At 47.4% G+C, this 14291-nt stretch overlaps 1 protein-coding gene across 5 annotated transcripts in view; it reads left to right on the top strand.

The window, feature by feature from the left end:
- The window catches only part of CAMTA1 (calmodulin binding transcription activator 1), a 235443-nt gene that overhangs the window by 111584 nt on the left and 109568 nt on the right, over positions 1-14291 (top strand). The gene's annotated exons all lie outside the window — the stretch shown is intronic.

The following is a 14291-nucleotide window of genomic DNA, read 5'->3' as shown; positions in this document are numbered from 1 at the left end:
GTGGCCTGAGGACCCTTCAAATACTCTGTTTCCTTGCACCATTTATTGTGTGTCTTTAAAGTTACCTGAGGGGAGTTTCAAAACTGGGTTTGTGCCGTTGGCAGTAATAGTAATGGAATTAATAATTACGTTTCTGTAGAATTAATAATCACATTTTAATAGAATTTTCATTTGCAAAGTGCATTACAGCTGGTCTGTAATTAATTGCATACCTGTAGCAGCACCGAGCTGTATCAGAGACTCCACTGTGAGATCATTAGAGAAGTGCATCAGTTTTTAGGGGCTGTGTTTCACTCTCGCTCGCTGGAGCAGCCAGTTTGGTGCAGAACTCGCTTGGGGCTATGCATCTTGCCAGTTGCTCATGCTCTTGCTGCTTTTCTGCTTAACCAGTTTTTTCCTTAGTTCTTTGTACGTGTCCACTTGCTCAGTATCTGGGTGATGCTGAGGATGGTTCCTCTGAGCTCGTTAGTTTGTTATTGTTTGAACTGCACTCATGGTAGATGTATTTACTGCCAATGTAAACAGCAAAGTTACCAGGCTCCAGTGGAGTACACCTTCCTTTGCTTTAGGTAGTAGAACCTGAAGAAGATTGTTTCAGTGGCAGAAAATAAGACCTGTGGTCCACCAAAGGTCACGTAGGGACCATGTCATGTGCTGAGCCTGGAGTCTGCAGCAGCTCCCCTGACACGGGGAGGTGAGTGCTGCCCCATGCAGCACGGGCAGCAGCCACAGATCAGAGATCCCTTCCCACGCGGGATTTGGCTGTTTTCTCCTCTACAGTCACAAAACAGTTCCAATATTTCGCGAGAAGTCTGTCCACTTAGAATAAAGTAATTGATACAAGCAATTTCAGTCCCCTTTAATATAACAGATCTCAAGTGTGAAACCTCCTTAGTTAATGATCAGCATAAAATAAAAGTCTTTTTTAATGTAAGTTCTCAGTTAATTTTACAGTTCGGTTGAAGTGAAAATATCATTAAACAGGGTAGCATTAAACTTTATACTTACTGGGCCTCCCCTACTCTGCAAGGGAGAGGTGAGTTGGTGTCTTGACAGTCACGGTCAGATCCAGCCTTAGCCCGGGTCCATCCCTCTCTTTTCCTTGACGTCATTAGAGATACACCTTTTTATTACAAACTAGACTTGCAAGCAAACCTTGACATAGAGCGACGATATTTTAATTTTATAAAGCCTGCGCTGGCATGGTGAAGTGGCATCCCTCATATTAAACAGGTAATGGCTAATTTGTGAGAGGCGCGCACTGAATTTAAACACCAAAAAGGTTTGAAGGTCACCTTTGCTAATGTTACGTTCAGCTGTCGTCCTGTTTATTTCAGTTCTGAGCTGGCACGAGCCCTCGGTGCGGGTCCGAAGGCTGTGCGGGCGGCAGAGGAGGAGGATGAGTGAGCTGCCGGGAGGAAGCACCCGCAGCGCCTCAGCAGTGGTTCAGCACCCGCCTGCAAGGAGCTTTGAAGGGTAGGGAGTGCGCAGCTTTGTGCTGCTGACAAAGGACAGGGGATGTGGTTTCGGCTTCTCCTCCCACTGCCTTCCCATCCTTCCATTAAGTGCAGGTTTGATTGATTCTGTAGTGAGCCAGGGAGGAGCGCGCTCCCTTCCCTGAGGCAAGGCACGGAAAGGGACACGTTTACTCCTCCTGAACCCAGACCAGGCTCTAAGCTAGATTGCATCAAAATGCAACATTGTCACCGATGAGCTTGGAAAAATAAGGGCAGAATTGCATTTTTCCATTTAAAAGAGGGTTAATGCTGTAAAAGAAAATATAATGAGGAAAGAAACAGTTGTTTGCTTGAACTGCAGGAGACACAGTTGTTAGAGAAAGAAACATGAAACATTCTCTGTTAATTTGGGGAAATACAGGGGTTCTGGGAGTCAAAAAGTCCAGCTTCAGGAAGGTAGGTGCACTCAATCCTCTTTCCAGAGCCATCATTCATGAGCTCTGCGGTGACCATGGGCTCCTTTCAGGGGCAGATTTGCTCTGCAGGATAGTCTTTGTGTTAGTTTCAGACTCTTTATCCAATTCAGTTAATCATCCCTTTGAGATTTGTGTGTGGCAGAGAAAAGTTCTGTAGAAAAGGAGCCTTCCAGTCCTAAGGGTAAACTTTCAACCAGAAGTAGCATTTGCTGTTGGTGGATTTGGAGGGACTGAAGGTTTTTAAATGTGTTTATCTGTGCTCCTGTTGTGGAACTTGGAAGCTGTTGATTGTGGGGGTTCGTGACGATTGCGGTTCTTGGGCAGTTCCCTCCTCTGAGCTGCCCTTCAGCACATGGGTAGGACCCAGTCAGTGTTTTGGGGCAGCCTGAGTCATTGCTCTGTGGAATTTGCAGTGTAGTGGGACATGTGGTGACAGAGCTGCTCATGGTGCCTGGGAGAACAGCCCTGTCCTCCCTGCCTGCTCTCACCTTAACGAGCCGATGTCTTCATTAGCCACCCTGCTGGTAATCTGCTGCTGATGAAGATTAATAGGGAAAATATTTTCTAAACACTTCTGCCTGCGTTTTCATTAATCTGTGCTTGGAAAATTAATCTTGTGGGGTGACCTGCAAAAGGTGTTAATTGCCATTTCAGGGGAGGATTTATCAAAAGTTTGAGGAGGTGCTGCAGCCACTGCACAGCAGTGGCAGGAGGTCCAAAGGGACTGTTCCTGTCCTTCAGATCCTTGAGCTTAATGTAAGTAAAACCAGTTGTTTTCAAAAGCTCTTTAGGTCAAAGTGCAGCCTTGGCTCTGGTGAGGGCCAAGTTCCTGCCCTTTCAGGTTCAGCATGGAATTAGAGAAGAAGGAACAGGTGAATAATTGAATTAATGTCCATCCTTAATACTGTATCATTATTTTTGAAGACTGCCCAGATGAGGAAGTTTTGTTGGTTTTGTGTTTTTTTACGGTTACCAATTATGAAATTCGGCATGAAAATGACGCTGTGTGTTACATGAGTGGCTTTGGTGTGATGATGATTTATTGTCCACTTTTCCTTATGAAAGCCACTTGGTAAATTCCTTGTGATTTGTAAACCTACAGGCAGCATATTGGATAGAGATGATGGATTGTGTGGCCGAGGGAACAGATTTCTGCCTGCCCATGGGACTCATTTCTAATGACAGTTTTGTGGTGTCAGTGGGAGGTTGGGAAGCAAGCAGCCCAGAATTTTGTGTTTTCTTCTGCTTTTCCTTCAATCTTGAACTTGGTTTCAGTGACTCTTGCTGTTCAGTTTTGTGCTGCAGCCAGTGCTCAGTCTCAGCAAAGCATTTTCACTTGGCAATGAACAAGCACGAGTGTCTGTCTGCACCTTTCTTCCAAATGCTGAAAAACTTCTGCTTGCAAAAATGAAACAAACACTGTTTAAATTGACACGTGTCGCTGTGAATCTTCTTGTGATCTGTCAGCACTGTGAACCTGTGGATACTGCGAGTTACCCGTGAGAGCACTGATCTCCTTCTTTAGCTGGATTCAGCCAGTGAACCATTTTGGAAAGTGTTTCAAGTTTCCATGTATGGGTCCAGGTTTTATAAGAGGGGACTCCTTTCAAGGGATGGCATTTCACCATTTCAGTCTTGAAAAAAGCTGAAATAGTCAGTCATTTCATGTTCAAATAACATTTCAGTTCTTGCTCAGCACCATTCTCCAGCAGTTCTCTTTCCTGAGCCAGCTGTGTCCTTCTCTGCAGAAGGACAGAGAATTTCCAGGATGCTGTTTTCTACAGGAGGAGGGACAGGGCTCAGAGCCACGGTTCCACACCCCAGACATGCCCCTGCTGCTTTGAGGGAAAACCAACTTTTCTGTTGACATCAGCAAAGCTACACTTTGTACTCGCAGTCAAGGAAAAAATTGTTTGGGTTGAGCAAAATGCTCCTCTGCCATTGCCAGTAAAACACCCGGAAACCAGGAGGATGGAGAGAACAGATCTAATGACATAAAGTGTGGAATTCTCTCTTATGAGTCTCATGATCTTTTCCAATCACTGTCAGCCTTGAAGAAATGTTGTGAATGCTCTAATTGGCTGTGATGGGGAAGACGGAAGATTCCCTCTGCATGAGAAGAGGTGATGTACTAAAAATGATTCAGCGTTCTGTTTTGTCATATAGCTCATCAGCGCTGTCTTGCTTTTATTGAGAAAATATGCAGAAAGCACTTTAGAAGCAAAACTGTTGAACCTGCCAGCTAATCACTTGACTTTCATTTGTCAGTGCTCTGTGACTGCCACGTCCCCTTCTCTGTGTGCTGCCACCAGAGGCTGTGGCATGGTGGGACCCTGCAGCTGGGGTAGAGTTGGAGGAGGCTGTGCTGGAGCCAGGCACTGCCCTGCTGCCACCATCACTCTCCATGCAGCGAGGCCTGGGTGACCTCCAGTGATGCAGATGTGGGAGACTTTTCAACCCTCATCAACCGCTAAAGAACCTGCAATTCCACTCATGTCCTTTGTGAGCATTTTCAGCCTCTTAGCTAAAGAGTACCAAAGGTTGTAGGGGGACGTGTGAAGTGCCACTAAGATTCGTTTGTGTGAAGCCTTGCATCTAATTAATGAGCAAAGCTGGTGACAAGTCAGTGAAAGTGAAGGTAAATCCCTTTGGGTCAGTTTGTGTGCAGGAGACGTGGCAGGTGATGTCCCCAGGGGCTGCACCTTTGCAGTGGTGTCTGGGCGCTGTGGTTGCAGCTGAGGAGGTGCAGGAGCAGGTACAGGGTCCTGGCACGGTGGAGTCAAAGGTCTCGGGGCCAGGTGGTGCCTGGTGTCCTGTACATGGCAGGACTCCAGCTGTCTCTTGGAGGACAGTCCACGCAGATGAGTGCAGGAACAGCTCTTGGCAGGGCAGCCTGTAGCCTTTCTGCCCCAGGTGGAGTGACCCAAAAGGCAGGAGGAGTGGGATGGTCCAAACCCAAGGTCCATGATGCCACCGCCTCCTAGTCCCATTCCTGAAAGAATGCAAATGTTGTTGGCAACATGTAGACAGATCCTCTTTGGACAGCTGTACTTGAATGCCAGTGATAGAAATCACTATTATTTTACAAGAAGAAAATTTGCTCTTAGCTTGCCATCTCTGCTTTTACCCTCCAGAATGTCTCAGGGCATATGGGAGATATTTGCTTTTGTGTTTAGAGTTGTATTTTCCTTCCTCAGCTGTCCAAGTCACATAACTGTTAAATAGCCGTGAAGGGCTCTTCAGAAGGCGAAGTCCCAGCGATAATGTCACTTCAGGTAAATCCCAGTGATAATGTCACCTCAGGTAGGCACCAGGAAGGGCTCTGAGGTTCCACAACTGCTCATATGGGGAGTACCCCCCGATTTTGTGTATCCTGCCATAGCAGACCTCTTCCAATGTTCATTATCTGTCATGAAAACTAGATTTCCCTTCTCTGATAAAAAATTAATGCAAGTAAAAGTTGACCTTTTCACTGCTTATTGAACGTCAGAAACACTCAGCTGTTTGCTGGTAGTGAACTTCAGTAAATTTTGGTGCAGTAATCTTGAGAAATTAATGCTTTTCTGTTTGGGTTTTTGGGACAGGAATGAAATATTGATAAGTTGGTTGTAAGCAGTATAAACTTAGTATCTACAACAGCTTGTCCAGAAAGACATTCTTAAATGCCTGCTTACTGTTGCTCCTGTCACTGCTTGTGAGCACTAGTGAAGCTGTAAGGATTTTAAATCAGAATGGGAAGATTTAGTACTTGCATACATAATAATTTGTTTTAGGTTGTGTAAATGCTTTTTAATAAAGGGATTCTCTGGAAGGAGGCTTGAAAGTCAGGTCCTTCTGAGTTTTCTATGCACTTCGATTCAATTTTCAGAATTCAGGAGCTGCTGAAGACCTTAAATGGCCTCCTGAAATGGAAAGGGAGTATCAGCTTCCACTGGCAGCTCCCTGTCTGGAGCATCCAGCCACTCCACAGCCCTGTACTCTCCGCTCAGGCTGTGTGGAGCTGCAGTGGAACTGTGTCACCTTTGCAAAGAGCCTGAAATGAGGGATGGACATGGGATGGAGTCACTCACTGCAGCACCTACTGCTCTTAATTGTAAGCAAGTGGAACAAAGAGAACAGGACCCAGAACCTGAGCCCTTTGCAGTGTGGGATGTCTGCAGATAGCTTCAGGGCTGATTTTGCCCAAGGGAGGTTGCCAAAAAAAGATCCCAGCAAAGGCTTCTTGTCCATTCCAGCACAAAATTAATCCAAGATAAAACTGCGTGTATAATTAATAGCTCCCAAAAGTTCTCTTAGATATTTATATATTTCCTATAAGTTGGATTTGTTAGACTTGTCCTTATTTGCCCGTGTCAGACAGACAGTGAACACGTCAGACAAACGCCCCTCGCGCGATGTGCTCATGCCCTGCACGCTGTGGGATCGTTCCAGATGTGGCTTGTTTCTGTCTTGTGTCTGCAAAACTACCATCTCAGCCTGCATTTCCCCAGGGCACTGTCACATTTTGTCTGGTTCCCCCATGCTGTGATGGTCTTTTTTCTTTCCCAAAAAAGAGAATCAGACGGATAATAACCAGATTTCCCACTTGGGTGCAGCCTCCCTGTGATGACCATCGTGGAGGCAGCTGGGCTGGAGATGTGGTGCTGCTCTTATCACAGTATCTGCTACCTTAATCAAGTCTCCACCAAGACCAGCTCAGTGTGTTTTTTGTGTGCAAAGCTTCCCCAGATACAAAGGTATTTTGACCTCAACCTATCTTCATTAGCCTCTGCCTGATCCGTTCAGTCTCAGCCCCCCAGCAGCTGAGGCAACCAACACAGACATTAATGGTTCGTGCAGCTTTGTATCTGATTTTCCATTGATGTTGTAGGAGACATGATTAAAGCCTTCAAGTAAAGTTGCAGCTAAATCCTTGTTATAGCCCAACCCATTATTTTTTTGTTCTCCTATTAGGATTTTAGGCATTTCTTTGACATTTTTATTGCCAGATTAGGAGGAAAACGCTTGACTTGTTTGCAGTGTTCTCATTATATCGTCTTTCTAACATTTCTCAAAGAGAATAAATATAAAGTACTTCTGTGGATTGTGTCATATTTCAGTGTGACATTAATATGCTTCACGATTTTCCAGCTCACGGTTCTTCTCACCGTGTGGTGACAGTCAGGGAGCCCTTGCACAGGGGTGGCATGGGTGGCACAGGCTGCGGAGGCTGCGGGGGTTGGTGGTGTCCTGTAGGTAGGTTGTATGCCACTGGAGAACCACCCAGGCAGTGCTGGTTTAGAACACGGGCCTGTGGAGTTGGAGCAGCTTCTTGTACCACTTTCCCCCTTACTAACTGCCCACTCACATCAGGGATGTTGGGAATGCTCTTCCCTTATCTGAAGGTATGGGAGCCTGGCTCTCATGTGGAGCATGTGTCACCCAGATCTGCTCTCAGTGATCCCTTGCACACAGGTGTCATCAGGCGGTCTGTCCGCAGAGCTCGTGCTGCCCTGTTTGTGCCCAGGTCCAAACAGGTCACCTGCCTCCGAGTCCCTCTGAGTATAGGTAGGGGAGGTGAATGTGGGAATCCTTCCCAGGGAAAATTCCCGTATCTTGCATACCTGGCTGAGCACAGCCTGCTTGGAGCTGAGTTTCCAGGTTTTTTTGGGTTTATCGTGTCATTCACAGTATCCGCAAGAGCGCCTACAGGCAGTGCTCACATTGTGTGGCCTCTCTCCTACAAATCAGTGATTTTGCTCCTATCAGTCACATGAAATATCTCCCAGGTCTCCAGAAAACTCTGGAGATTATTCTGGAGTATTCAAGCTGGTGACACAGCCAGGCTGTGAGAGTCTTTGAGGTACAGAAAAGCGATGGGCAGGAGTAATGGGGAGTGGGATGCTGCGGGATGCCCAGGTGTGTTATCCTGGTCATCACCCTGCAGGGGGTTTTATGACTGACAGGTTTTGGGTTCAGTTTGAGCAACACGAGTAGCAGGGAGTGAGGTGGATAGTGTGAAGCCTTTTGTGTCAGATCAGGAGGTGGGTTGAAAAGGATATTTCATTACTAATTGGCCATGACTGCTGGCCCTAAGGAAATTTTGAGCTCTTGGAAAGCTCGTAATCCCGTCAAGGATCCAGTGCACACTCCTGGCTCGAGTTGTTCCCAAGGGAAAGTGATGATGTTTTCCTCCTACATCTCACAACTTTGCCCCTATCCAGACAGCATCCCTCCAGTATGCTTTTCACCCAGGCCAGGGTGATTAAGCACTTAAATTGATTAATCAAATTTCTTGTGATGAGAACTACTGTCATTCATTAATCTGAATGGGATTATAAATAAGAGCTGGCAGAGAAGGGAGACAAACATGTTGACAGATAGACCTGCTGCTTTGAATACAAATCACACCACTGCATCTGGAGGGTCTGAGCTCTTGGCAGTCTTGGGATAGAGCTTCCCTAAAGGTAAAATTAGACTGAGATTAAAGTATCCCCGTATTAATAAAGAAATATGCATTTATGAAGAGGCAGGCACTGCAGTGGGGGTGTGGGGATGCATACCAATGATCCTGCAGTGGGCCGGCCAGTGGGTGTTGCTGCCTGTGGAAGCATCAGTCCCCATGTACACCGATTTCTGCCGTTAAGCCAATGTCATTAGAGGATTCATTTCTAACAGTGAGAAAGTTAAAACCTTGCAATCCTTGCAGAGACTTCAGAATCCCACAGAGGGAAAACAGGGTTTGAAAAAGAACCCATTAAACATTTAAATATTTCATTAAATATTGAACATTTCAAAAATTGCTTTCTAACGAGTCCCGAGGTAAACAGAACAATATTTGTTAACAAAAGCCACCAGAAGTGACAAAGTCCTGCAATGCACAGGCTGTGTAACCTCTCCTCCCTTGATCAGCCATCACATGAGAGCTCTGGGCTCGGTCCAGGAACTATCATCTGGGTATGGCTGCCAGTGGCATTGAGGGCATATGGGGGGTTTGAAATGTGTCAGCAAGAGCTGACAGGACTAAACCCAAAATCCCTGCACCAGGCTGAGTGCCTGCGCAGTGGGCAGTGCCCGGGGCTGCACAGCGCTGTGATGCCACAGCTGAAAAGTGAAGGGTCAGGTTCTCTGGGTTTTGCAGCTGCCTAGAAGTGTTAAGAAGTGTTTTGGAATCTGCTGTCAGTACCAGGGACTGCTTGCCCAACCTGGCAAACCGTAAGCAATTGCTTAAGTTGTGTCGACATCGATAAAAGGCGAACCTTGCCAGCAGCGCAGCTCAGCCCAGGCTGAGATCTGAGCACGTGGTTTTGTGCTGTGCTGAATCAAAGTTGCTATTTATGAACGTCAGAGGAAAATCCAAACCTGTCTAATATCTGTGTTTCTCCAAGATGAGTGAGAAAACACGTTTAGCAGCGTTTTACTTTTGATTTGCAGCAGTAATGGGAAATTTTGGATGCCTTCGTATATTATGACAATTCTTAAGTCAAAATAAGAGCTCTTGCGGCAGCCTACTGGCCCTGGGATTCCCCAGGGTTCAGACGTGGTTTCCCCTCCCTGTTTAGTGTTTTAAGAAGCTGAACTGGGGCCAGTCTGCACGGGGAAATGTTGAGATCTCTTGTCGCCTCCCTGTCTGCTCAGCGTGCCTGTGCCTTGCTGTGCCCTCCGAGAGTTGCCACAGGGCTGCTGCTCCGCCCGCCTGCCGAGCCCCCGTCAGTCCCCCCCGGCTGCGTCTCGCTGCTGCGGGAGGACAAGGGAAGATTGATGGCACGTGGCTCCCTGCGCGTGGTGCTGGCATCGAGTCAGGGGGTTTATAGCAGCACATTGGCTTTTCTCGCTGAATCCTGATTAATGGAGTGGGCGGGAGCCGCCGCTGTCTCCCAGCTCCCGCAGCTCCCGCAGCTGACAGGGACGAGCCTCATCTGACGTTTGAATGGATTTGGAATGTGGCTTTGGCTTCAGCATCCCTGTCCTGAAGGAAGGATTATCTCTTGCAAGATAAGCCAGTCTCAGAAGGCACTCACTTCTGGTCTGTTTGAGAAGAGAGGTGACACACAAAACATGAGGGGTTTCCCCAGTGGTTGCTAATTTGGTGGCCAAGAAGCCCAGTTTTCAGCTGCCTCGCTTTTCTAGCTGGGCTTTGCCCTCTCGGAGATCAGCAGAGATTTTTGTGGGTGCTGGTTACAGAAACAGATAGACAATCGCTCCTACATGTAAACAAATGTATCACTGCAAATAGCTGACAAATTCCTCTGGTCATGATTTGTATGACATCCAGAAGAATAGGTTTCAGGAAGATTGGGTAGTGTCTCTGCTGGATATGGAAAAGTTGGTGAAAAGAATGGGATAGCAGTGGTACCTGTAAGAACAGATTATGGAAATGTCTGTGATAAAATCACAGAATGATTCTATATATCATGATAGGGATGGGAGAGTAGGGCTTATAATTGCATTCTGACTGTATCGCCAAAACAGAGGTTGCTGCATTGAAGGATGCTCATCTGAGCACTTACAGGCTGCTTTTCCAGTTTCCCTTCCATGCCTGTGAATCCATATGTGCTGCACAGCCGCTGCTCCTTCCCAGCGCGTGCTGATTACAGCAGGCGAGTGTGAGAGCCGAGCGTGGTTGGGCTCAGATACAGCCACTGCTTCAGGAGACCTGTGCCCTGTCATCTGGATGAGGAGAGGAGTGAAGCCAACGCCTCTTTTGGCTTCCTGTGGAGGTTTGATCCATGGCAGCAGTGCTGCTACTGCCAGCACTGTGCTGCTCCCTCATGGATATTGGTGAGGAAGCTCTGAAATGGTCAGTAATTACAGAGGGAGATCCCAGCAGCACGGGGATGTACCAGGGAGCTGATCAGCTGCTGGGCTGAGCACATTGCCCAACACCACTACAGAGCCAAGAGCAGAGGGCACGGTCCTTTTCCCCCAATAACCTGCACAGATCCTGCTCCTGGTATCCAGAGGCTGCCAGGGTGTTGGAAGTTGAAGCCTTACCACCAGAAATTTACTCAAGTATATTTTAATAATGTACAGCCATAGGTCTTAACGTGATTTGTTCTCTAAAGATTGATTTAGCTTCTTATTAAGGGAATTGGGAATTCAGTGTGAAAATCTGAACAAAATCTAGGCGGTTTTTAGGTTTTTTTAAATATCCACTCGTGTAACTCACTGGGGAGAAGAATTTCAAAGCCTGTCCAACCCTATCTTGAATTTTTGATTCTCCTGCTTTCTTGTTTCCATTCCCAAGGTATGCCTGTTAAGGAAGAGCACCTCAGCGTTATTGCATTATTTTTAAATAAGCCACAATCACTTTAAGGAGCTCAGGATAAAAAAAATCCACTAATAATTTGATTTTATATTCCCCCTCCCTTCCCCCAGTTTTCAGAAGTTTGGTAATGCCAGATGTGCACTGCATACAAATGGCAGGGCAGGCAGCTGTAATTGCACACTCTCCCCTGCTGCCCAGAGAAGGCTTTTCTCTTTAATTACCCCTGGAATTGTAAAGGGATGAGCTGCAGCAGAGCTGGCAGGGCTGGACCCTCCAGCACCAGTGTGGGGGCTGCACAGAAGGTGCCTGCAGCTGGCTCCTGGGGCAGGTGTGGGGGTCTCATCCCAGGGAGCTGTGCAGGAGGGATCCCCCACGGCGGCAGGACACGGTCTGTGCTCAGGACATCCTTGGCCACACACACAGGGTCATCTCCAGGGCCAAGGATGCACTCCTTGATAGGAATGGGACCACAGGGCCACCACCATGGGCACCCAGCAGCAGGTCAGAGCATCCCCACAGCCTGGTGTCCCTCGGCCAGTGCCGCCCGGGGCTCCTCTGGGGTCAGGCTGATGCCGGCCCCCTCCGTGTTCTCCACACAGCAGTCAATGAGCTGCTGAGGTGGCGTTTCTCCTCAGACAGCTCAGAAGTGCCTTTTCTCTTCTCCTGGAGGTTTTGTAAACTTAAAAGAGAATCATGAAAAAAAATGTTCTCCCCTGTCCAGCCCATTAATTCAGCCTGCTCAGGACAGAATTAACCTTGGCAAGCCTTGCAGAGGAGAGAGTCATTCTAACCTTAAAAATCTGCTGATTAAAGCTGGTTTCAGGAATTCGATTTCACTTAATGCATTGGCTGAGTGCCCAGCCTGGCATTAACATCTCCACAGACACACAGGCCTCCGCAGCTTTTACCTTCCCACTAAAAAAATAATTAGAAAAATAAAAGAAAACCCAGCCAATGAAACTCCCTTTGCCTGTTTTGAGCAAGAATTCATTTTAAAGACTGCTTTAGCTAAAGGCATTACTCTTGCCCTGGTTACCTGTCTGCTCTGGCCAGGCAGGGTGGTAATTCCACTCTCCTCATTAGTTTCAGGGAGGTGTTGAGCCGGCCAGGTGCTCGGCAGCCCTGGGCCATCCTGGGGCCAGAGGCAGGGGTCAGCAGGTCCAAGTACAGGAACATCCCACACCCCCCCTCCCCACAGCCCCCATGTGCTGAGCCATCAGGCTGCAGATTTTGTGTCATCCACAGTGCTTAACCCATTAATCTTGAAAATCCTCCAAAACAATGACACACAGATTTCCTAGGTTTCTATTTATATCAACTTTTTCTTTTTATCCAAAAATTAATGTAGTTTTTATTGCTGTCATCACTCATTTTGCCTGCACTCCACGTGCTGGGCTCCCAGGGTCTGTTTCACCCCTGCAGTGTTTCTGTGCTGCTGTGGTACCTCTCAGTGCCCGTGGGGACAGTCTCTGCCATCTCTCCGAGGCCAGGAGCTTGCTCAGTATGTGGGTCCTCTTCATCCCAGCTGTCCAAGTTAGGACATCCAGCCTCAAAACATCCATCCAGAGTCCGATTCCCATGTTCTGCCGGCATGGGGAAAAAAAAAAAAAAAGAAAAATTTAAGAAATCCCTTCTGTGTTCTGTGTGCTTTTTGAATTCTGTGAACTGTTAGGATTTTTTTAACAGTTTGCTGAAATGTCGAGAACCAGTTTCATGGAGGTGGGAGGCTTTTGTGTGATTCATTATTGACAGCTCTAGAATTATCTGCGAGACAGCTCTGGAGAGGGAGGGCAGCGCTCCTGCCTGCTGTGCACCATAAGCTGCACAGAGCCCAGTGCTGGGGTTTGTTTTAATCAGGGTGAAGTTTCAATCGACTCCACTGCAAATTGGGGCGGGAGGCAAGTCGGGGGGTGCTGAAATAGATTGATGCATATCTCACAAGGTGCTATGGATGTCCCTGGCTGCTCTGAAGGCTGCTCCAGTGGCTCCAGATCAGCTTTCCCATCCTCATTGGGAAGCAGGTTGGACTGGGAGATGCTGCACCTCCCAAAATGCTTTCTGGAGTGGGGGGACCAGCTCTGAGTCAGCAGAACTGAACACTGCAGACCTTTCTGTGCAGCCCTTGGTGCCATGTGCCAGGAGTCACTGTCAGGGCGGCTGTTCCCCAACCCTGGGGAGGGATTTAAATGTTAAGCTTTTCTTTGGATTATTTCTGCAGGGCTTTTTTCCTCCTCTATTTTTCCTCCCTGCATTTCAGTGTGTAGAATGTACCCTTGACACATTTTAAAAACATTATTAATCTTTGTCATTTGTGTTTTAAAAATAACTCGGTGATAGCAGCCAGTCCTTAAATCCTGTTTAATTCAGGCCGACCTTGTGAGCAGTGATCCTGGGGAGGGGGGACTGCCGCAGCCTCCCATGTGCTCACCAAATGCGCATGTCCAGCAGCACGGGCACCCCTCTGCACTTGGAATCTTTGCAATTAAAACCAGTTTTGTGTGTTTGGGTTGGCACTGGGCTTGGTTTCCAACCAAAAAGTTTTAACGTACTGGAAATGCAGTGTTTTTCCTGAAGAAAGATTTTCTCGGTCTTGCTGATTTCAGTTAATCAGAGAAGCAGAATTCATTAGAAAAAAAAAAAAAGAAGAAAAGAAACAAACTGTATTTTGCTGTCTAAAATACCTGACAGCAGTTTTTTCAGTTTACAAACACAACATTTTCAGTTGAAATACCCAGGAGATAAACCATGGAAAAAGAGATGAACGTGTTGTATTTGCCAAAAAATAAAAACACAATGGAGCAAAGATTCGAAGGCAGCCCCCAGACCAGCTCTGTCTGTGTCGGGGTGCTGAGCACCATGGGAGCCCCTGTTTGCTCTGGCCAATCCAGGGTGGCCACCCTTGGGCGAAGGTAGCATAGCAGGGGCTGTTAGGGAGGGGGTTCTGTGACCTGTAGCAATGCTTACAGTGCTACACTGGGGTGCCACAGTGCTGTGTTGTGTGTCACCAGCCCCAGACCAACAGCAGAACAATGTCCTCATTCGTGGGTCACGCGCTGATGCCCCATCCCCAGTGCAGCCTCTTGGGATGGTTCCTCCACTAACCTGACTCTT

Source organism: Corvus cornix, chromosome 21 (genome assembly GCF_000738735.6).
Source record: "Corvus cornix cornix isolate S_Up_H32 chromosome 21, ASM73873v5, whole genome shotgun sequence".
Classification (NCBI taxonomy): domain Eukaryota; kingdom Metazoa; phylum Chordata; class Aves; order Passeriformes; family Corvidae; genus Corvus; species Corvus cornix.
This window is presented reverse-complemented; position numbering and strand designations above follow the sequence as displayed.